General features: G+C 42.2%; 1 pseudogene; it reads right to left on the reverse strand.

The window, feature by feature from the left end:
- Positions 1–10,074: 10,074 nt before the first annotated feature.
- Positions 10,075–22,449, reverse strand: part of LOC141203872 (UDP-glucuronic acid decarboxylase 1-like) — a 97,739-nt pseudogene continuing 85,364 nt past the window's right edge.

Genomic DNA, 22,449 nt, shown 5'->3' on the forward strand with positions numbered 1-22,449 from the left:
GGACGCCGAGGAGAGAGGATCGCCGCCGGGAGCAGACCGGAGAGGTGAGTATACAGGGTTTTTTATTTTTAACTTATTTATTTCTTTTTTTCACCGCTTGGTAGCCGGGATGAAGAGGAGTTGTAGTCTCTTCTTCATCCTGGGTACCACACGCACCCCGATTACGCTGCAAATTCTCGGCCATTGAATTTAATTGAAACGCAGCAAATCCACATATACCTGCGGGGTTGCTGCTTTTCAATGGCCGCGAATTTGCGGCGTAATCGCGGTAGAAATGGTCATGCTGCGTTTTGCAACGCAATGCGAATGCGACGCGCTAATTAGCGCATCATGTGCACAGCACATCCCAATTCACATTGCTTTGCATGGCAGACGGTTTTACAAGCGTTTTCATGGGCACATAGCCTAAGAGCGGGGAGCGGCTCTAGTGTCACCTGCTGGGATGGCACAATCACTGTCACCAGGATACAGGGGACATTATCAGAAAGGAGGAGATGACGTCTCTTCCCTCTCGCCTATCAGAGAATAGATTGCTGTATACGGGGGGCCTTATCCTCCTCTATTACACATCACTCAGTTCCTAAAGGGAATGATTTGACCATAATACAATATATTTGAGTGGAGCCAGTGCTCCAGTTTTGCGTTCATAATGTTGAATGGAGATTGATCAGTTCCAGTGTGTCTGAACAGGGTCCGAGCCCACATCTCCTGAGCTCAGGCTTTACACTGAGCATCACTGTCACGGACGTCAGATTAGAAGGGCATGGAGCACGATGTGGATGGTTGCCTCCGTATCCGCCATTACCTGGACTGCTAGCTTTACCTGGACACTCTGGATCAGCTCCTCCGTCTTGTCGAGACCTCTAAGGGCCAGTTCACACAAGCAGATAAAATATCATTCAGAGTTTCATCCAGAAAAGTGGGAGAATTCTTTTCTCACTTGTCGTCCATGTGCAGTCCAGATCTAATCTGGCTTTTTAACCATTTACAGTTTCCAGGGCTACAGGATTGCAATGTATCTGTATAAAGCAGATTTTTTTCTGTACCCATAGACTTGAATGGGTGAATCTTGTCTGACGGATGAAACGAGGACATGCTGCCATTTTCTCTATTTATTTTTTGCTCACACACAGATTCGATCAGTGACAAAAAAAAAAAATCCTCCTCTGCACTTTCCCATTGAATAGCATTGGTCTGAGTGCCGTCCATTTGTTCCACAGACAACTTTCGTACTGAAAATACATTTGTGTGAACGAGTCCTAAGAAAGACATTGTAATTGGTTATCAGATGTTGACTGAAGTTTGGCTCTGAAAATGCAGGGCTCTTAAAGACGTTCTCTAATACTTTAATGCAGATGATTTATGCATAAAATAGGTGGTCTATATCAGATGGTTGTAGGTCCGACTCTTGGCTCCCCACCAATAAGTTGTTTATAGCTCTGGCAACAGCCGGATGTAACTTGTGCACAGAGCGCACCCCAGTGGCCACTGCCTGGTGCTGCAGATCACCTCCGGTACTCCTCAATAGCTGGTCTGCACCCGGCAGCGGCCGCAGTGTACGGAGCGGTTTTGTTCCACTTTGAACATTGCCTGCATCTTGCCAGAGGTGATGGCGGCTGATCATCGGGGGGCCGATGGTTGGACCCCCACCTATCTTATATTAATGACCTATCCAGTGGAGTATAAAAGTGTTTGATAACTCCTTTTAAAATCTTGTTTCCATACCATTGTCTTATACAGCGTGTATCTGTGTTCTTTGTGTAACCAGATCGGCCTGACCTCTGATGGTTCTTCTAGGCCTCTATTACAGCTCTTACAGCCCCAGCATGCATCATTTGTGCTGGAGAGGAATATGAAGACGCAGGAGCAAATAGAAGAACAATTAGGAAAGCTTGGATTATTAGAAGAGCAAAATATGCTCATAGTGGAGGTGAGCCTATTATTATTATTATTTTTTTTTTTTTTAACTTTCATTTTTATATTTTTTTATTTTTAGGACATTTGTTTCCTCTCTTCAGAAAATAACAGTAGATAAGATTGATTAAAGCTTCTGGAAAGGTGTTCAATAACGTCTGATCAGGTGGCTGGTTTGTAATGGTTGTCCCATCTTACCAATGCCTCTCTCCTGCGGTGAATGTGACATTGTGGGATGAATATATATATATATATGTGTATGTGTGAAAAGTTGTTTGCCCCTTCCTGATTTCTAATTCTTTTGCATGTTTGTCACACTTAAATATTTCAGATCTCAAAACAAATTTTAATATTAGACAAAGATAACACAAGTAAACACAAAATGCAGTTTTTAAATGAAGATCCTAATTATTAAGGGAAAAAGAAATCCAAACCTACAGGGCCCTGTGTGAAAAAGTGATTGCCCTCTAAACCTAATAACTGGTTGAAGCACCCTCAGCAACAACAACTACAATCAAGTGTTTGGGATAATTGACAATGAGTCTTTTACAACACTCTGGAGGAATTTTTGCCCACTCATGTTTGCAAAATTGTTGTAATTTAGCCACATTGGAGGGTTTCCGAGCATGAACCGCTTTCTTAAGGTCAGGACTTTGACTAAGGCTGTGTGCCCACGATGCGTTTTTGGTCCGGATTTTGGTGCATATTTGTAGCGCGTAAACGCTCCAGAAACGCATTGCATACCTTATCCCATGACTTCCTATGACATTCTGCAAGTTCTGTGCACATGGTCCGTATTTTTTCTGCGCAAATTTTACTCGCAGAAAAAATACAGACATGACCAATTCTTGTGCGTTTCTGCATGCGTATTTGCCTATACAATGCATTGGAAAAACGCATGGCAAATACGCATGCAAATACTCAGGAAAATTTCTGCTTCATTTCTGCATCGTGGGCACTAAGCCTAAGCCACTGCAAAGTCTTAATTTTGTTTTCCTTAAGCCATTCAGAGGTGGACTTACTGCTGTGTTTTGGATCATTGTCCTGCTGCATAACCCAAGTGCACTTCAGCTTGAGGTCATGAACAGATGGCCGGACATTCTCTTTCAGGATTTTTTGTTTAACCAGCAGAATTCATGGTTCCATTTACCACAGTAAGTCTTCCAGGTCCTGAAGCAGCAAAACAGTCCCAGACCATCACAATACCGCCACCATATTTTACTGTTGGTATGATGTTCCTTTTTTGAAATGCAGTGATACTTCTACGCCAGATGTAATGGGACATACACCTTCCAAAAAGTTCAACTTTTGTCTTGTCAATCCACAGAGTATTCTCCCAAAAGTCTTGGCGATCATCAAGATTTTTTGTGCCAAAACTGAGATGAGCCTTTATGTTCTTATTGCTCAGCAGTGTTTTTTGTCTTGGAACTCTGCTATGCGTGTCATTTTTGCCCAGTCTCTTTCTTATGGTGGAGTCATGAACACTGACCTTAACTGAGGCAAGTGAGACCTGCAGTTCTCTGGATGTTGTTGTGGGGTCTTTTGTGACCTCTTGGATGAGTCTTTGCTGCGCTCTTGGGGTAATTTTGATCAGCCGGCCATGCCTAGGAAAGTTCACCAAACCACAGTTAATTTATGTTTTAAGGAGGGAGGGGGATCACTTTTTCACTCAGGGCCCTGTAGGTTTGGATTTCCTTTTCCCTTAATAATAAAAACCTTCCTTTTAAAAACTGCATTCTGTGTTTCCTTGTGTTATCTTTGTCTAATATTTAAATTTGTTTTGTGATCTGAAACATTTAAGTGTGACAAATATGCAAGGAAAGGGGCAAACACTTTTTCACACCAGTGTATGTATATGTGTGTGTGTGTGTGTGTGTATATATATATATATATATATATATATGCATATGTGTATATCTAATATATATAATCGTCTTATCCCGTCTGTCAGTCCAGGAAATCCCGCGTCGCTGATTGGTCCGGTCCTCAGTAATACGGTTCGCCAATCAGCGATATTGGCGCCAAATTTAAACACCGCTGTGCTGATTGGTCGCGCCCCCCGGCCACGACCAGTCAACGATATTGGCGCCAAATTTAAACACCGCTGTGCTGATTGCGCCCGGTGTACCGCATACATATTCTAGAAAACCCGATGAGTTTGAATCGGGCCACCATCTAGTGTGTATGTATATATATATATATATATATATATATACAGTACAGACCAAAAGTTTGGACACACCTTCTCATTTAAAGATTTTTCTGTATTTTCATGACTATGAAAATTGTACATTCACACTGAAGGCATCAAAACTATGAATTAACACATGTGGAATTATATACTTAACAAAAAAGTGTGAAACAACTGAAAATATGTCTTATATTCTAGGTTCTTCAAAGTAGCCACCTTTTGCTTTGATGACTGCTTTGCACACTCTTGGCATTCTCTTGATGAGCTTCAAGAGGTAGTCACCGGAAATGGTTTTCACTTCACAGGTGTGCCCTGTCAGGCTTAATAAGTGGGATTTCTTGCCTTATAAATGGGGTTGGGACCATCAGTTGTGTTGTGCAGAAGTCAGGTGGATACACAGCTGATAGTCCTACTGAATAGACTGTTAGCTGCTTTTTTCTTGCCATAATACAAATTCAAAGTAAAGAAAAACGAGTGGCCATCATTATTTTAAGAAATGAAGGTCAGTCAGTCTGAAAAATTGGGCAAACTTTGAGAGGGTCCCCAAGTGCAGTTGGAAAAACCATCAAACGCTACAAAGAAACTGTCTCACATGAGTTTTGGTCTGTACTGTACACACACCACACACCACACACACCCACACACACCACACACACACACCACACACCACACACACACACCACACACACACCGCACACACACACCACACACACACCACACACACACACCACACACACACACACACCACACACACACACACACACCCTGTTTTAAACAGCAAGTCAGTTAAGAACTAGCAAGCCTTCTTCCAGGTAGTCCTCCATATTGATTAGCTCTGTATAACTCCGCTCACAGCACTGATTGGCAGCAGTACAGAAAGCTGTCAGTGGCATGGACCGTGTTATACAGAGCTCAGCATTTAAAAAAAAAAATATATATATATATTGGTAGATCTGCAGCAGCTAAAACCCCAATTTTATCAAAACTACAGCAAACACCCCAGCAAGTTAAACATTGCTGGAAACAAGGTCCCTGCCTCTACATCATGTTGCGGTGGCATAAGCTGGTGACAGATTCCCTATAACTGCAGAGAATATTTCCACTGCTCCACAGCTCAGTGGTGGATGTGTTTTACACCCCTACTGCCGATGCTTGGCATTGTGATCTTAGGCTTAAAGAAGCTGTTTGACCATGGAGACCAGTTTCAAGCTTCATATTCACAATTCTTTAAAACGTAAGAACTTTCTATTACTACTTATATTTGAAAATGGCATGGCTGTGTGCTTGACTTTTCGCATCTGTTTGCAATAGATGTAGTCGAAATACTAACTAGAAAAATTAGGAATATTGGTCATCTACTTTTGGCCGTATAGGGTCTACCTTCAGTAAACCTATTACAAAATACTTTTGACTGTAGCACTTAATTTTTTAGACTGGTCCTTCAGATGGATGGAAAAAATAAAAAAAGTCTACATGATCAATAAAGAGACTGAAGAAGCTGGAATCCCCCAGAAAAGAATGAAGTGTTTACCTTCAATGTAAAGTGGTTCCACAACATCGTGATTAATGAGCTCAAAGTTCTCATGGCCAATCCAGTGCTCCACATTTCTTTTCCTACCTGTAAAAAAGTTGTCTACTACTGTAGCCTCATGGCCATCCATCATAAGCTTGTCTGTGAGATGAGACCCAACAAAACCAGCACCTCCTGTTATCTGCAAACACAATTTGACAAATATGATTTCAATGAACAAAAAAAAAAATTATTCAATTTGAGTGACAATATTATATTATCTAGCTGCTGTTTGATCTCAGTCCACAGCTCCTGTGCGTTATGGTAGTTGTCCCCCAAACCAGAGGCATATCTAGGGGAAGGTAGCCAGGGCATGTGCCCCAAGCGCACCTGGCAAGGGGGCGCAGTCGGGCAGCCTAATGCGGTGGTCTAATCTTCCCCGGTGGCCGCACAGAACATGCAACCCGCTGGCTCCCAGTGAACAATTGAAGTTCTCACCGCTGGGTCAGAGCGATGCCAGCAGCGCGATCAGACCATGTGATCATGCTGCTAGCGTCATTCACCGGTGCTGAGAAATGTGAAGAACATTGGTGGAAAATGCTCCACAGCAGTTGAGCTGAAGACACCGAAGATTAAATGTAACGAGGGGCTGGGGGATATTTACTGCATGTCGGGGGGTATACTATCTGTGTTGGGGATATTTACTGTGTGGGAGGGGGGTATACTATGTGTGTTGGGGATATTTACTGCATGTCGGGGGGTATATACTGTTTGGGAATGGTTTAGTGTAATGGAGCTGGGTAAGATTTACTGTGTGAAGGGGGAAATTTAGTGTAACGAGGCTAGGGGAGATTTACTGTGTGTAGAACATTTAGTATAACGGGGTGGGGATGATTTGAGGACACAAGTTTGGGGAGCAAGGATGGGACCGCTGCAGACATAATATGAGTGGCGGGAGACATTTGAAGACACAATATGAGGAGCAAGGGGTGAAATGGGGGGCATGTATGGGGGAGGGGGGGATCGGTGCAAACACAGTATGGTGAGTGGGGGAGATGTGTGGGGAGGCCGTATGGAAAAAGAGAGGGTAAATGTATGAGATGGGAAGGGGAGATGTGTGAGGGAATAGTGCGAGGAGACAGTATGGGGGGAGAAAAATGTGAGTGGGCACTGAATAAAGACTGAATAGTGTGTATGTGGAGGGGTAGCATGGGGGGACATTGTAAGGGCACAGCCAGGAGGGGACAGTATACCAAGGAGAGGGAGTGTGATGAGTGGGCACAGTATAGAGACTGTCCTATACAGGGGACAGTGAGAGGACATTGTGAAGAGGGGGCCCAGTATGGAAAGGAGAGGGCAGTGTGGGGAGCATGTACCATAAGAGGCACAGTGTGTGGGTCATATTTTGTGCAGAGAATATAGTGAGGGGCAATTATTTATTCAGGGGCTCAGCATAGGACAGATATTTTTATTCAGGAGCTATATAATAAGGGCATTGTGTATGTGCTGCAGAAGACCTGAGAAGATGGAAGGCTGCCGAGACGAGCTGTGGATGAGAAAAGTCATCATGGCGTCTCGACAAAATTAAGAAGAAAAGGAAGAGGATGACTCCAGAGACGTCATCTATTAAGTACCTGGATGTAAAAGCTTTTTGTGACACCACGGCCACGTCCCCCATTTGATGCTCTCATTTTTTGGAACTGGTTTTTCTAAACACTACTCGTAAAGAGATGGCAGAAGAATAGATTTATTTGCAACACTACGAGAAAGCACACAGTGGTCCTGAAAAATTATTTCTATGGCCTATAAATGGCAACGAGCTGGCTAATGCCAATTATGTATTTCCCAGACAACTAGAAAACACACACACACAGACTTCAAAAAATTATTTATTTGGCCTTTGAATGATGAGATGGCTGATGCCAATTATTTATTTCCAAGACTACTAGAAAACACACAGCGGTCCTGAGAAATTATTTCTTGGGCCTAGAAATGGCAACAAGACAGCTGATGCCAATTGTTTATTTCCAAGACTGCTAGAAAACACAGTGACTTAAAAAGGCACAGTACTCTCACAGACGGGGGTGGGGGGGCAGAGTATACATGGCGGCTTAAAGGCACAGTACACACAGTGGCTAGTTTGCAGAGTGCACAGTCAGAATCTGTCCATCACTCCAGCTGCATCCTATCCCTACACTAATGAGGGCATAATTGCGACACTCGTAATGAGGCCATTATACAGGCCGGGTCACGTGCTGCGCTGGCCAATCACAGCCATGCTAATACTTTCAACAAGCTTTATTAGACTGGCGAACCCGAACAGGAAACTGGACGTATAGTAAAATGTCAGTGTTTGGGGCTCGGTACGGACCCCGAACTTTACCTTTCGGGTTCACTCATTCCAAATTGCGAGGTCACTTTTACTGTAAAATTAATATGGTAATAAACTCCAAAACAATTGTGGAATTGCACTTTTTTTGCAATTTCAACGCACTTGGAATTTTTTTCCCACTGCAATACCTCAGAACGTGACACTGATCACATTTAAAAAATGAGGCCAGGCCATTAACCTACAAAGTGGCTCGGTCCTTAAGGGGTTAATCTAGTGGACTCAATAGTTTTTCCCCTTTATTTATCCGGCACCGTTATAAACCTTCATCACAAACTTACTGTTTTAGAAAACTACATAACATTTTCGCCACTTTAACCATTTCAAATCTGTTGTCCCATCAGCCAAAATTGCACAAAAAATATGGCATCTTGTAGAGTATTAGTTACAGAAGAAATAAGTCTACATACCCCTGTTAAAATGCCTGGGCTTTGTCATGAAAAAAAAATTATACCAAGAAGAAATAATTAATTTCAGAACTTTTTCCAACTTTAATGTTGCCCATAATGTGCACAAATTCATTCAGAAACAAACTGAAATAATATTGAGGGCGAAATAAAACTAAATTAATGTGGTTGTATAAGTGTGAACACCCTCTTACAACTCGGGATGTGATTGTGTTAAAAATTAGCAAATCACATTTAAACTCATGTTAAATAGTAGTCCGTACATGGCTGACTATGTTTAGTCATTCTGATTAACCGCATATAATCTAGTAGGATTTTCCTGACATTTTCTTACTTGCATTTAACAGAAAAGGCCATGGTCTGTAAACCGCTTGCAAGACAGCAAAGGGATCTCATTGTTGAAAGTTACCAGTCAGAAGGTGGGTATAAAAATAAATAAATTCCAAGATATTAGAACCTTGATGAAGACAGTAATCAAGATGTGGCTTAAATTGTCACAACAGTTACATTACCTAGAACTGAACGTGCCTCAAATATTAATAAAAATACTAGAAGAAAATTGGTCTGGAACGCTGTCAAGAGGAGAACTGCAACATTAAAGGAGCTGCAAGAAATTTTGGAAAATACTGGTTGTCTACTGAATTATGACAACAATCTCCAGTATTCTTCATATGTCTGGCCTGTGGGAAAGGGTGGCAAGATGGAATCCTTTTCTTAGAAAGAAAAATCATTAAAGCCCAACTTGTTTTTCCAAAACCGATGCGCGGTTATGCTGTGATCAGTCAGTCAGATTGACTGACCGATCACAGCACCCTGAGTCCGGGAGCTGATGGCATAGGTCCCCGCACCTCTTCCCGTGCCACCCAGCCATCAGTGACAGCTGTCGGCACTGAACTGTCACTGCGTTTTTACATGCAGTGACTGTTTAAAGTCATGACGGACATAGCATGTCATGGTGCCAGAAGTGACACCCGCTCATGACGTGCTATGTCCATCATTAGGTGTAAAGGGCTTAAAGGGGTTGTCCAGTACTTTATTATTAGTGATCTATCCTTAGGATAGGTCATCAATATCAGATTGACCTGACACCTATCGATCAGTTTTGTGTGTCGGTGGCTGGAAGGGAATAGTTGCGAAGCAGAACAGCAGAGCTCCGCCAACCAAATAGTGATTGACTGCGACCGGATACTTCACATCCGCTGCTATTCAAATAAATAGAAGAAGGTTGGCAGCATCCCACTGTGTATGAAATGCAATGTTTCACTCCACACAATTATCACCTGTGGGGACAAGATGTAAACAGTTAATTGGTGGGGTGTCAAGCCCCTACCTATTTTATATTGATGACTTACCTATTGGATATTGGAGCTATTGGATATGTCATCAATATAAAGTTACCAGACAGTTCCTTTAAGAAAATAGTTTTCAGTTACTCAAAGAGCAATGTCAATTTATATAGACAAGAAAAGCACCAGTTGACTATTGTTCTTATTTTATTAAAATAGCATATTCAACCACCATAAACTGATAATACTTTATTTTCTTTATCCAAGAATACACTTAACAACACAATAGTGACTCAAAATATTCTTATTTATCAGAGCTGCTTTCAAATTGAAATGTACAGCTTTGTGAACATTGATGAGAACAAAGATAAGGTTTAAGTAACAAAAAAAGACAAAGCTTTCCCACATGTTTTCCCACTCTTCAGGAGTATATCTAAATTGGCAGTATGAAAGAGTGGACCCTTACAAGACTGCCCCAATGTAATGCATAGAGTACATACCATATTAATGGACCTACCATATTCTTTAAACATATATAAATAAATTGGCATTTTTATTTCCATGTCTGCTTCAGCTTCAAAAAGAAACTAGTAATTTAAACCCGTTGTATTCGGCAGAGTCTGAAAGGACTAAATGGTGATTCTTAGCTGGCCCCACCACCAGCAATAGGGCTGACCTGTCCTCAGACAGTTGTCAAAAACAGTCACGGCAAGATATATAAAATGTGGAGATTTCCATGTATTTCCTACTCTACTGTACATAGAAAGACATCTTTAAAAAGTGCAAGGCAATGTTTGCAGTTCTCAAACGTTATTAGGCACATCCATTCCTTTAAAGCAAGCTTCATAGGGAAATTCCAGTTTTATTCTTCATGATAGCCCCTCAGAAGTCTCTATTTTCTTGTAAAAGAAACAAGGGGAAAGGGAGAACAAAAATTACATCCTGTAAACCATCAAGATAGCCCCTCTTCTTCACGGAGTGTTCAGTTATGTCGCATTCTACCTTTTTTTATTCTCTCCGGTTTTGGCTTGGGTATATATTGGTTATTTGCTTGATATTCAAGTTCTTTACTAAAGTAGTGAATTGTTTTATTCAAGCCTTCCTCTAGTGGAACCTGAGAAGAGAGAATAGCAAGAAAAACCATGTTACCGTAGCTTTCTGAACTTACACCAAAGTCAACAAGAACAATCTAAAAAAAAAAAATAGATTAATAGTATATATGTGAAATGATATAATATATAACACATATATATATATTTTTACCTCTACTGAGGCAATGATGCTATGATTAAACTCCAGTATACATACCACAGGTTCCCATCCAAGTAGAAGCTTGGCTTTCCTGATATCTGGTTTTCGCCTTTGTGGATCATCTTGAGCTTCTGAAAGAAACTGTATTTCTCCACCACTCCCGATAATGGAAGAACATATGCTTAATAGTGGTTTGTGTTTTTTTTTCTTCTTTGAACCATTAAAAAAAAAAGCAAAAAAGATTGACTTTGGCGCTCCATGGCACCTTAACCAGCGCAGCACGATCTTCCTCGGCTGACACTCGAATGCCGGCATCTTGCGATTAGTGGACCCCAGCAATGTCATGAAGAGCATTTTACCATTATATGGCAGGGTCTATGTAATCGCAAGAAGTGCCCATTATGTTGGCATTCAAGTGATGGCCCAGGAAGTTTCCTCTTCCTTGGGATGGCAGCCGCAAAGTACAAAAAGTACACTGGACCAAGGTAGTGAAAATCTTTTTGCTCATCTTTATAAGTCATACAATGTTAAGTGCAGTATCGTAGTGTCCAATGTTTGCCATGGGTAAAAAATAAAAATATGCCTGGCCTATGATGTTCTCCTACCAAAGCCTCATTAAGACGCCAATTTAAAACACGAAAAACACTGATAGAACTTGTACATATTTTATAGTCTATGGCGCAGTTCACATGTTTGGGTAATTCTGCTGTACCTGGCTGGACACAAATATAGTGCGAAGCCCCACGTCAATTTTTTTAAAATTATTTCATGAATTTCATGAAATAATTTAAAAAAAAAATACGTGGGGCTTCGCCCTATTTTTGTGTCCAGCCAGGTACAACTAGGCAGTTGGGGGCTGGAATCTGCAGCGCAGGGAGGCCCAAGCTTTCTGGGCCCCACCCGCTGCAAATTGCAGTCCGCAGCCACCCCGGAAAATGGTGCGTTCATAGAAGCGCCGTCTTCTGGCGCTGTACCCAACTCATCCAGGGCCCTGGTGCGGTGGCTCACTGGGTAATAAAGGGGTTAAGGCCAGCTTGGCATTATCAGCTGGCCCTAAGCCCGAAATTCATGGGGTCACGTCAATATTATACATGACTGCCATGAATTTCTAGTGAAGTATTTAAAAAAAACCACAACACCCAGAATAAAGTCCTTTAATTGAAATAAAGACACAATTCTTTATTGTTCTAAATTAAACCATACTTACCATCACACCCATTCCAGCTGAAGCCAACGATCTCCTGCAATAAAAGTAAAATAATAAAGCAACATCATCCTTACCTTTCGATGGTTCCTAGGACAGCTCCAGCTCTGCTTCATCGAGATGACAGCCTGGATCGCAGCAGAAAGCTGCCATCCAGCCTGTCATCCCGCAGACACTGAGAAGCGCAGGCATGCTTGCGCTCCTCAGTGTCAGGCTGTGACGGCATCCCGATAAGCCGAGTCTCTCACGCTCACCGCATGCGCAGGAGAATTCTCCCACGCTGTCAGTGACGTGCATGAGGTGAGCTGAGTTCATTGTCGGCTCATCTGGATGTCGTCACAGCCAGACACTGAGCAGCGCAAGCATGCCTGCGCTTCTCAGTGTCCGCGGGATGACAGGCTGGATGGCAGCTTTCGGCTGCGATCCAGCCTGTTATCTCGATGTAGCAGAGCTGGAGCTGTCCTGGGAACCATCGAAAGATAAGGATGATGTTGCGTTATTATTTTTCTTTTATTGCAGGAGATCATTGGCTTCAGCTGGAATGGGCGTGATGGTAAGTATGGTTTAATTTAGAACAATAAAGAATTGTGTCTTTATTTCAATTAAAGGACTTTATTCTGGGTGTTTGTGTTTTTTTTTTAACTTTGACTATGGGGTTAGTAATGGGGGTGTCTTATAGACGCCTCTCCATTACTAACCTGGGCTTGATGTCAGCTGGCATTATAAGCTAACATCAACCCCAGCCCTATTACCTCACTGCCACCGCTACAGGGCAGTGGGAAGAGCGAGGCTAAGTGCCAGAATTGGCACATCCTATGGATGCGCCATTTCTGGGGCGGCTGACGGCTGGTGTTTCTAGCCAGGGAGGGGGCCAATATTCATGGCACCCTTCCTGGGCTATTAATATCAGCCCCCAGCTGTTTGCCTAGCCTTTGCTAGCTATTAAAATAGGGGGGACCCCACGTCATTTTTTGGGGGGGGGGTCCCCCATTTTAATAGCTAGTAAAGGCTAGGTATTCAGCTGGGGGCTGATATTAGTAGCCTGGGAAGCTCCATGGATATTACCCTCTTCCCAGGCTTCAAACATCTGCCCCAGCTGTCTGCTTAACCTCCGCTAGAGACTAAAATTACGGGGAACCCCACGCCAATTTTTTTTTTAATAAATCCTTTATTTTAACACTGACAAGTACAGTAACCAACACTGTCACTGTACTTCATATATATATGTGACTGACATGTTTCTATTTATCTAATCTATGTGTGATGCTCTATTCTTTCTGTTATAAATTGTCGGGTACCGCTGATGAATTGCCGGCCGGCTTTTTTAAAGAGACGGTGCATGAAAACACTAATATTTTTTTAAATAAATCCTTTACACTAAATGACAAGTACAGTAAGCAACACTGTCACTGTACTTCTTATATATGTGACTGACATGTTTCTATGTATCTAATCTATGTGTGATGCTCTATCTTTCTGTTCTAAATTATCGGGTGCTGCTGCTGAATTGCCGGCCGGCTTTTTTAAATAGACAGTGCTTGAAAACACTGTTATTTTTTTAAATAAATCCTTTACACTAAATGACAAGTACAGTAAGCAACACTGTCACTGTACTTCATATATATGTGACTGACATGTTTCTATCTATCTAATCTATGTGTGAAGCTCTATTCTTTCTGTTATAAATTGTCGGGTACCGGTGTATGCCGCTGCTGAATTGCCGGCTTTTCATGTTTCACTGTGAGCACTGTTCCCATCGATTTGGGCAACCACCTCCCCCAATACATTCTACATTATTGTTAGTTGTTTTCCTTCCTGTAGAATTAACCTACAAGGAAAGAAAGGGTTTATTTTCATTCTGATATTTGTGCCCCATTGACTTGCATTGGTTTCCTGTATCGGAATCGGCGATATCCGATACTTTTTGGGTTTCGGTCCGATCCAATCCGATCTGATATTTCCTGATATCGGAAGGTATCGCATCGCTCAACACTAGCAATAACACATGTAAGTATAATGCATGAGAAGGACAAGTCACAAATGAGGTCCAGCAGCAGCGTGGTCACAGTGAGGGCACCTGCTCTATTTTCCAGAGGCCAAATGGATATGGAAGAGCAGTTTCCATTTAAATATCAAGAATGGAGACTACTTTTTTTTACTTATTTATTTTTTACTGGAGAGACTATTTTTGCTGTAAAAGTTCGGAGTTGCAGCATAATCACAATATTTTTGTAAAAAAAAATACTCTGTTCATTATCAAAATTGTGTGATAAAAAGAGAAAAGAAAATACAGTGGTCCAGTGGGTGGAGTAACTCATTCATTGCCAGTATGTCTTGAATAATTAGACCGTGAAGGCCGTCAATCACGGATAAGACCAGCCCCCGTCCCTCTAATCCAAGAACAAGCAAGAATTTAAAGGGGTTTTCCCAAGAGCAAGTGTTCATTTTAATCATCTTGGAATAACAATTCAATGTATTAAAATAAAATGTTCCTGTGCGGAGATAATCTTATAAATTGTCCCTTGCTGTGTCTGACCTTGCAGGAGCATGGTCTGATCATACCGCAGCACCTGGCTGGGGGAAAAAAAAAGTATGTGGACATTACAACACGAGATTGCAAATGATTCTCTGAAGTAAAACATTGTTTAAAAACAGGCAGTGAAATGTTTTACCTCAGAGAAAGAGTCATCTGTGATCCCGTGCTGTAATGTCTGTATAATCTTGTGCTTCCTCCCCTGCCCAGGAGCCATTACACAGTACACAGCAGGGGCACATTTATAAGATCATCTCCACACAGGAACATTTTATTTAAATACATCCAATTGTGGAAATTATTATTCCAAAAACTCTTGATTAAAATGAACTTTTGTTCGAGGGAAAACCCCAATGGATTTACTTTATACTGTATCAAATGTCCAGTATACAGCAATCTGCTCAGATGTTCCTTGACCATAAGGCTGTGTGCCCACGTAGCGTTTTTCAAGCGTATATGCTGCGGAATTTCCGCAGCGTAAACGCTTGAAAAACGCATGTAGATCCGCACCCCATGGTCCCCAATGGCATTCCGCAATGTCAATGCCCATGCTGCGGATTTTTCCGCAGCGTATATGCTGCGGTCAAAAATCCGCAGCATGTTCATTAATTTTGCGGAAGCGCAGCGGAATCAATGTGCGGATGGTACCCAAGTCTGGATGAGAGGAGACTCTCATCCAGACCTGGGTACCAAAGAACCTGTAAAAAAAAGAATAAAATAAAGTTTATACTTATCTTCTGATGTTTTCCCTCCGTCGCGCTGTTGTCTGAAGGACCTGCCACGTCATTGAGTCATGTGACCCACCACATGACTCAATGACGTCACCGCAGGTCCTGCACACAACAGCGTGAGCCGCTCAAGCCTCCGGACGGGGCAGAGAATGCATCAGAAGGTGAGTATAAAGTTTATTTTTTTATTTTTTACCATTCTGAACAAGTTGTCAAGCACTTTTCCAAGTGATGCTTGGAGAAGTGCTTGATAACCCGCATGCGGAAATGCATGCAAAGATGCCTCACAAACGCTTCTACCTGGCGGGAAAACCGCATGTAATATCCGCATGCGATTTTCCCGCCAGGGAGAAGCGTAAAAAATATGCTTCAGGTCCGCAACGTGGGCACATAGCCTAACACAATGCCAATAGATTTCAGAGCATTTTCATGGGGACAGGTTCCCTTTCAATAGGAAGATACGAGCTGCAAGGACAAATAGTGACAATTGGAAGAATACATTTTCATTTAGACAGTGATGTAGCAGAACATGCCTAAAAAAATACCATTTACATGTTATGTCATTAGACATTTATAGACTGGGATAAGGCAATTTTACAAGCCAACATTAGTGCATGCCATTGGGTTAAGATATAAAATCAATAAAAAAAAAATTGGTATCAATACTAATCACAGACCTTTATCAGCAATTCACGCACAGTACACAATTATCCACCTTGTGATTACACATCTAATAAACTATTGGCAGGATTTCTCAGGGGGGCGAGAACTCACCAACAAGTTGCTTAATTAATCTGGCAAATTCCAGGATGGTGTGCTCTTCTGGGTTTCCAGAAGCATACAGTCTAGATCACGTGAAGTCATTATCGGTCTTTACTCCTCTTTGGTCAGACCTCATCTGGAATACTGTGTACAGTTTTGGGCACCACATTTTAAAAAAGACATAGACAAACTGGAGCAAGTTCAGAGAAGAGCAACCAGAATGGTGACTGGTCTGCAAACCATGTCCTATGAGGAACGGTTGCAGGATTTGGGAATGTTTAGCTTGCAAAAAAGAAGACTGAGAGGAGACTTAATAGCTGTCTACAAATATGTCAAGGGCTGTCACATTGTAGAAGGATCATCTTTATTCTCATTTGCACAAGGAAAGACTAGAAGCAATGGGATGAAACTAAATGGGAGGAGACACAGATTAGATATTAGAAAAAATTTTTTGACAGTTAGGGTGATTAATGAGTGGAACAGGCGGCCACGAGAGGTGGTGAGTTCCCCTTCAATGGACGTCTTCAAACAGAGGCTGGACAGACATCTGTCTGAGATGATCTAGTGAATCCTGCTTTGAGCAGGGGGTTGGACCAGATGACCCAGGAGGTCCCTTCCAACTCTACCATTCTATGATTCTATGATTCCCTGTGGAGAAGACAACAGCAGATTACAGCTTTAATTGCAAATTGTAATTAATAACCTCAATGCGGAGATGAATTTAGGATTGGCTTACGGTTCTTTAAACTCCAATTACTCATGTACAAAATAATGATATTGTAGAATAGTTTTACCCTTCAGCAAGTCACGTGCCATTCAATTCAATGTGTTGCCTCCCTATCATACCAATGTGGTTCCATGCTGCCCTGGCTTTAGGCTATGTTCACACTGTGCGTTTTTGCAGTGTTTTTCCCACTCAGAAATGGGCCAAAACGCTAGTGAATTCTTCTGCCAGCTAATGCAATGACAATCCTGAAGTGCTGTGAACATGATCAGGAATTTTCCTGTCAGGATTTGCATTGCACTTAAATCTGCAGCATTTCAATTATTTGTGGGTTTTTGCCGCTTTTTTCACCCATTGAGTTGAATTGAGTCAGTCAAATCTGCAGCAAAAATGCAGGTATAAAAATATTTGCGGATTTGCTGTGTATTTGATTGACTCCATTTAAGTCAATGGGTCAAAAAGATGGCTAAAGCACACAAAGAATTGACCGCGAGTCACATGCGTCAGCTGATGAGAGACTACTCCTCCCATCAGCCTACAAGAGAGCAGGCGCCACTGATGGGAGAAGTGGTCTCATCAGCAGACGCCTGTGCTCACAGTAAAAACAAAAAAAAAAAGATAAAATAAAATGGATATTAAAATAACATTATACTCACCTATTCGCCGTAATCTCGAGTGTCCCACGGCGATCGGATCACCCGGCAGCACTCTATACACTGACAGGAGCGTAATCGCTCCCGGCAGTGTTTAGCGCTGATCTGCCAGGACAGAGGTCACATGAGTTCATCAGCTGATGAGCTCCAGTGACCTTACTTACCGCACAGAATTTTCTCACACAGCAGTGGTGCAGTAAGTAAGATCACCGGAGCTCATCAGCTGATGAACTCATGTGACCTCTGTCCCGGCAGCTCAGCGCTATACACGAACACAGGAGTGATTACACTCCTGTATCAGTGTATAGCCTGCTGTCCTTTAGAACATTTGCATCAGTGATTGCCGATGTGACTGCTCTAGAACTGACCCAGACCTTCATGGGACACTCTGGATTATGTCATCACATCGGACAGGTGAGAGATATGATTGTAAAAAAAACAAAAATGAAAAACAGATGACAATGGCTTCAGCAGATTAGGCGTTAGGCGAGTATACTGTGTTTTTTATTCTTAAATAAATGATTAAAACAGTGTGGACTTTTATTTCAAATAAAGGATTTTTTTCAGGCCGTGTGTGTTTATTTAAAAACTTTTACTATGGGGTTAGTAATGGGGGTGTCTTTTAGACACCTCTCCATTACTAACCTTGGCTTCATGTCATGTTTTTTGTGTGACTTCCGCATATATACTTTGAGTGATGAAGTATTACAGCAGAATGTAAATATAAACCCAGAAAAGGAAACTTACCAGATTCACCGGACTGCTGACATTGCTGTTCATTAAACCCACAAGCCCATTAACCAGGTCACTAGTAGAGAGAAGAACCAGTACATTGTTAAGGTGTCTTAAAATCTGCCATTAGCTACTACGCTTTGGAACTAAGGTCTGTTGGTTTTGTCTTTCGTTAAGTGGTTGTCCGGTCTTCTCATGAAAGTCGGCAGTCCTCTATGTGACCTCAGACCAGACCTCTGAATCTTATCGGTGAGTGTATCACACGCTGTCAAGATTCTACTGCTGTGGTCAGTGACAGCAGGCAGTAATGTGACCGTAAGTAAGCGATTTGCATACTTCCGGCCACATTCTGACAAGACGTGCTCGGCCTCGCTCAATTAACATGTATTGGGGCCGAGCAGCTTTTACTAGCATATGACTGCATGTATGCAAAACTTATACTTTTAGTTATGTGACTGCCCGCTCTCGCCAGCGACACCAGAGAATCGAGATTGCAGACTTCTGAAATCTTACAGCGTGCGCTATCACATAGAATGACTGCAGCCTTTCATCAGAGGAGCAGACAAGTCCTATAACTAATACAAGTATATTGTATTGTCATAATGTGGCCTAGGCTGGTTATATTCAGCACTGCAGGCTGTGCACAAGGCATGACGGAGTCCGCCTCTGTCATCAATTTTATTACAAGTCTGCAGTAAGGGTGAGATCAGACAAAAGTGTGGACAAAACTCTTCCCAACAGCAGTGACCAATGGCTACAGGATTTGTTAAACTAAATTTTGTGGCCTTTGGCCGCTGAAGGTGTGTTTGGGTCGCACCGTATGCCAATTAATCGGTCCAAGAGGGAGATCAGAGATAAGCTGCCTAATTAACCCTTAGAAGGCAGTGAGACGACCGTATAAATCAGACTGCAATGCATGGAGTGGCCAGCTGGTCTCCCATATATTTCTATGAAGCGGTCACGCCTGGGTCAGGAGATCCTCCGGCCAGTCCATGCATTTCTGTCTGATCTTGGTCTGATTTATACAGTAGTCTGAATGCAGCCTTCAGGAAAGAAAGACCAAACACAGCAAGGTCTCACAAGTAAAGCAGACGGCAGGAAAGAAGAGTTTTGGTCATTCATTATTTAGGCTACATTCAGACAAAGAAAGATCAATAAATGGGTCCAACAGGTGTCACCTCAAAAAACATGAACGGGACCCTCTACATATCCCACAAAAGGAGAGCAGAAGGAACCAAGTGACAACTGAATGAATCATACAAGAAATAAACGTGACATTCAGACAAAGTGGATTTGTTACAGATTCAGTGGGTACAATAACTCACATGTAACAAACTAAAATTTAGCAGCATAAAATTACCTGGAGATTTCTGGCAAGATTGGTCTTAACTAATCCCTGGGGCGTGTTTATATAATCTTCCTGGCGATTTTGGATCAGAAAACGTCGGAAAAATAGTTTCTCAAAAATAGGAAAAGAAAAAAAAAAACACAAAACTATGTCACTCACCCCGTGACTAAAAAGTTATTACTTTATTACATCCGGGCGGAGGAGACAGAAAATAGAGCGACGTCCGTATCACAATGCCAAGCACTTCATGCAGGCTGAATTTAGCGCATGGAGCGTGAAACAGCCGCCGCTCTTTCCTGTCTCCTCCGCCCGGATGGAATCTAGGAATCATTTTGAAGCCATGGGGTGAGGGCCACAGTTCTTCAATCTTCCTATTTTTGATGTTGCCGGTCTCCTGTTCAGCACCACATGTGGCTATGTTATGACTGACTCAGGAATTAAAAAACGGTTACACTTTATACCAAGAATCAATAGTACACGTAAGAATAAGCATCTTTGTAATATTTCTTATCAGAGAGATTTGCTTCTTGCTCCGCCAAAATTGTTAAGTCTACCAAAATTCTGAATGTAGAAAGGAGGAGCTAGAGATAGAAGGAGAGGAGGAAGGAGGAGCTGTATTTCCATAGAAGCTTAGCAGCAGCACCTGCCATCTTCTCTCAGGAATGGAACACTCGCCCTCACTCAAGACACATTTTACCTCAGAATTGAGAATTTTGATAAGGACTGATCAATTTTGGCAGAGAAAGAAGCAGATTTCTCTGATAATACTTATTACAAAGTTGTTTATTTTCATGTGCACTATTGATTTATGAAACAAAATTAAAATGTCAGTTACGCTTTAACCCCTTCATGGCACTGGCCGTACATATACGGCGCTGCAGGAGGTGCGTTCCGACAAAGCGCAGTGTACGGCAGGACGATTGCATGGGCTCATACCGATGGCCGGCGCGGTCAAACGCGGGCGTCAGCTCTGTATGAGAGCCTACACCCTGCGGCAACGCCCACGATTGGTGCTAGCACCGATCAAGGGCGTTTAACCCCTCTAATGCTGCTTTCAATAGTGACAGCGACATCGATCGGCAAAGCAGAGAGCTCCCTCTGCTCAGATCTGCACAATGCCGCTGAACAAAACGCAATCAAAAAGTCGAACGTAAATAAAAATTCATCTTGTCCCGCAAAACACAAGCCGCCATACAGCTCCAGCAACGCAAAAATAAAAAAGCTATAGCTTTCAGAATACAGAGATGCAAAAAACAATTCTTTCTATAAAATAGTTTGTGTAAACACTGGAAAAAAAAAAGAAAAAGAAAATGTTGTATCGCTGTAATCGTACAGACCCGAAGAATAAAGTTATCTGATCACTCACCACACCGTGAATGGCAAAAAAAAAAATCCCAAGAAACAAATTTCTGTAATGCTGGTTTTTGTTTATTCTGCCTCCCAAAAATTGGAATAGAAAAACGATCAAAAAATGTTGTACCAAAAATGGTTTTAATGAAAACGTCAACTCGTCCCGCAAAAAACAAGCCCTCACATGACTGTCGGCCGAAATATGGAAAAATTATAGCTTTCAAAATATGGTGATGCAAAAACTTTTTTTTTTTTGCTAAAACTAAAGTCTTTTAGAGTGAGACGGCACCCAAACAAAACAAAAATATATAAATCTGGTATCGCTGTAATTGCACCGACCAGAAGAATAAAGTCGTCTAATCAATTATATCACACGAGGAATGGCATAAAAAATAGATACAACCAATTCTTCACCTGCTGTTGATTTGTTCATTTTGCCTCCCAAAGATCGCAGTAAGGCTCAGGTCACATTTATCCTTCACACTGCACTGAGCACTTACACCGGGATTTCTGTGTGAATATCTGAAATATGTGATTTAGGTGAAAACCCCCACAGAAGATTCCCTATAGTGAGGCAGATGGAGGCACTCTGGCCTATGATCCAGCAGTGCCAGTCTTTTTAAGCGCATACACATAAGCGTGGCCAACCACACAGTTTTGTGCACTTCTGAAAAGGACACCGCTGAACAGAGGCCAGACGGAGTACAGAGTAACTCTGCTGCCTCTTTATAGTGAACGGATCAGTCGGGGATTTCATCAGAATCACGTCATTCGGAGATTTAAATGGAGACCCCGATGCAAGTGCACAGAATAAATGTGATCCCAAATATTGTGTAAAATGTTCCCAACAAAAGCTTCAACTCAATCCACAAAAAAGCAAGTCTCCACTCAGGTAGTCATCTGTTAATGGAAACATAGGGAGCTTTCACGTTACTAGTAGCACAAACGCTCTGGAAAAGTGTTATGGCTCTCTCCACCCTTCAAAAGAAATCCAGCAAAATCTGTACTCCCAAATCCACATGCTGCCCCCTCCTTTCTCAGCCCCATAGTGTGCCTAAACTGTAGTTAGCATTCACATTTGGCATTTCTGTAGCGATGGGAGCCCGCCTAATTTACAGGGTACATGTCTCCAGAAGCCTGAGCTGGGCACAATGTGTGGGTACTGCAACGTACTGGGCACTACAACGGCAAATTTCACTCAGCAACATACACTGCTGCTCGTTTCTGGCAAACATTCATGGAGTCAAATTCGTGACTTCACCTGTAGATAAATTCCCAGAGGGGTGTAATTTCCACAATGGGGTCATTTGAGGGGGATTCTGCTCTTCTGGCACATAGGGACTTCTGTATATGGAGTCTGCAAACTATTATACAATATTTTGTTCTCCAAGAGTCAAATAGCGCTCCTTCCCTCCAGCGTCTCGTCATATGGCTAAGCCACATATGGGGCATTGCCCAAATTCAGCA

Source organism: Phyllobates terribilis, unplaced genomic scaffold, assembly GCF_046119375.1.
Source record: "Phyllobates terribilis strain yellow unplaced genomic scaffold, ASM4611937v1 Scaffold_125__1_contigs__length_5108534, whole genome shotgun sequence".
NCBI classification, from domain to species: Eukaryota; Metazoa; Chordata; class Amphibia; order Anura; family Dendrobatidae; genus Phyllobates; species Phyllobates terribilis.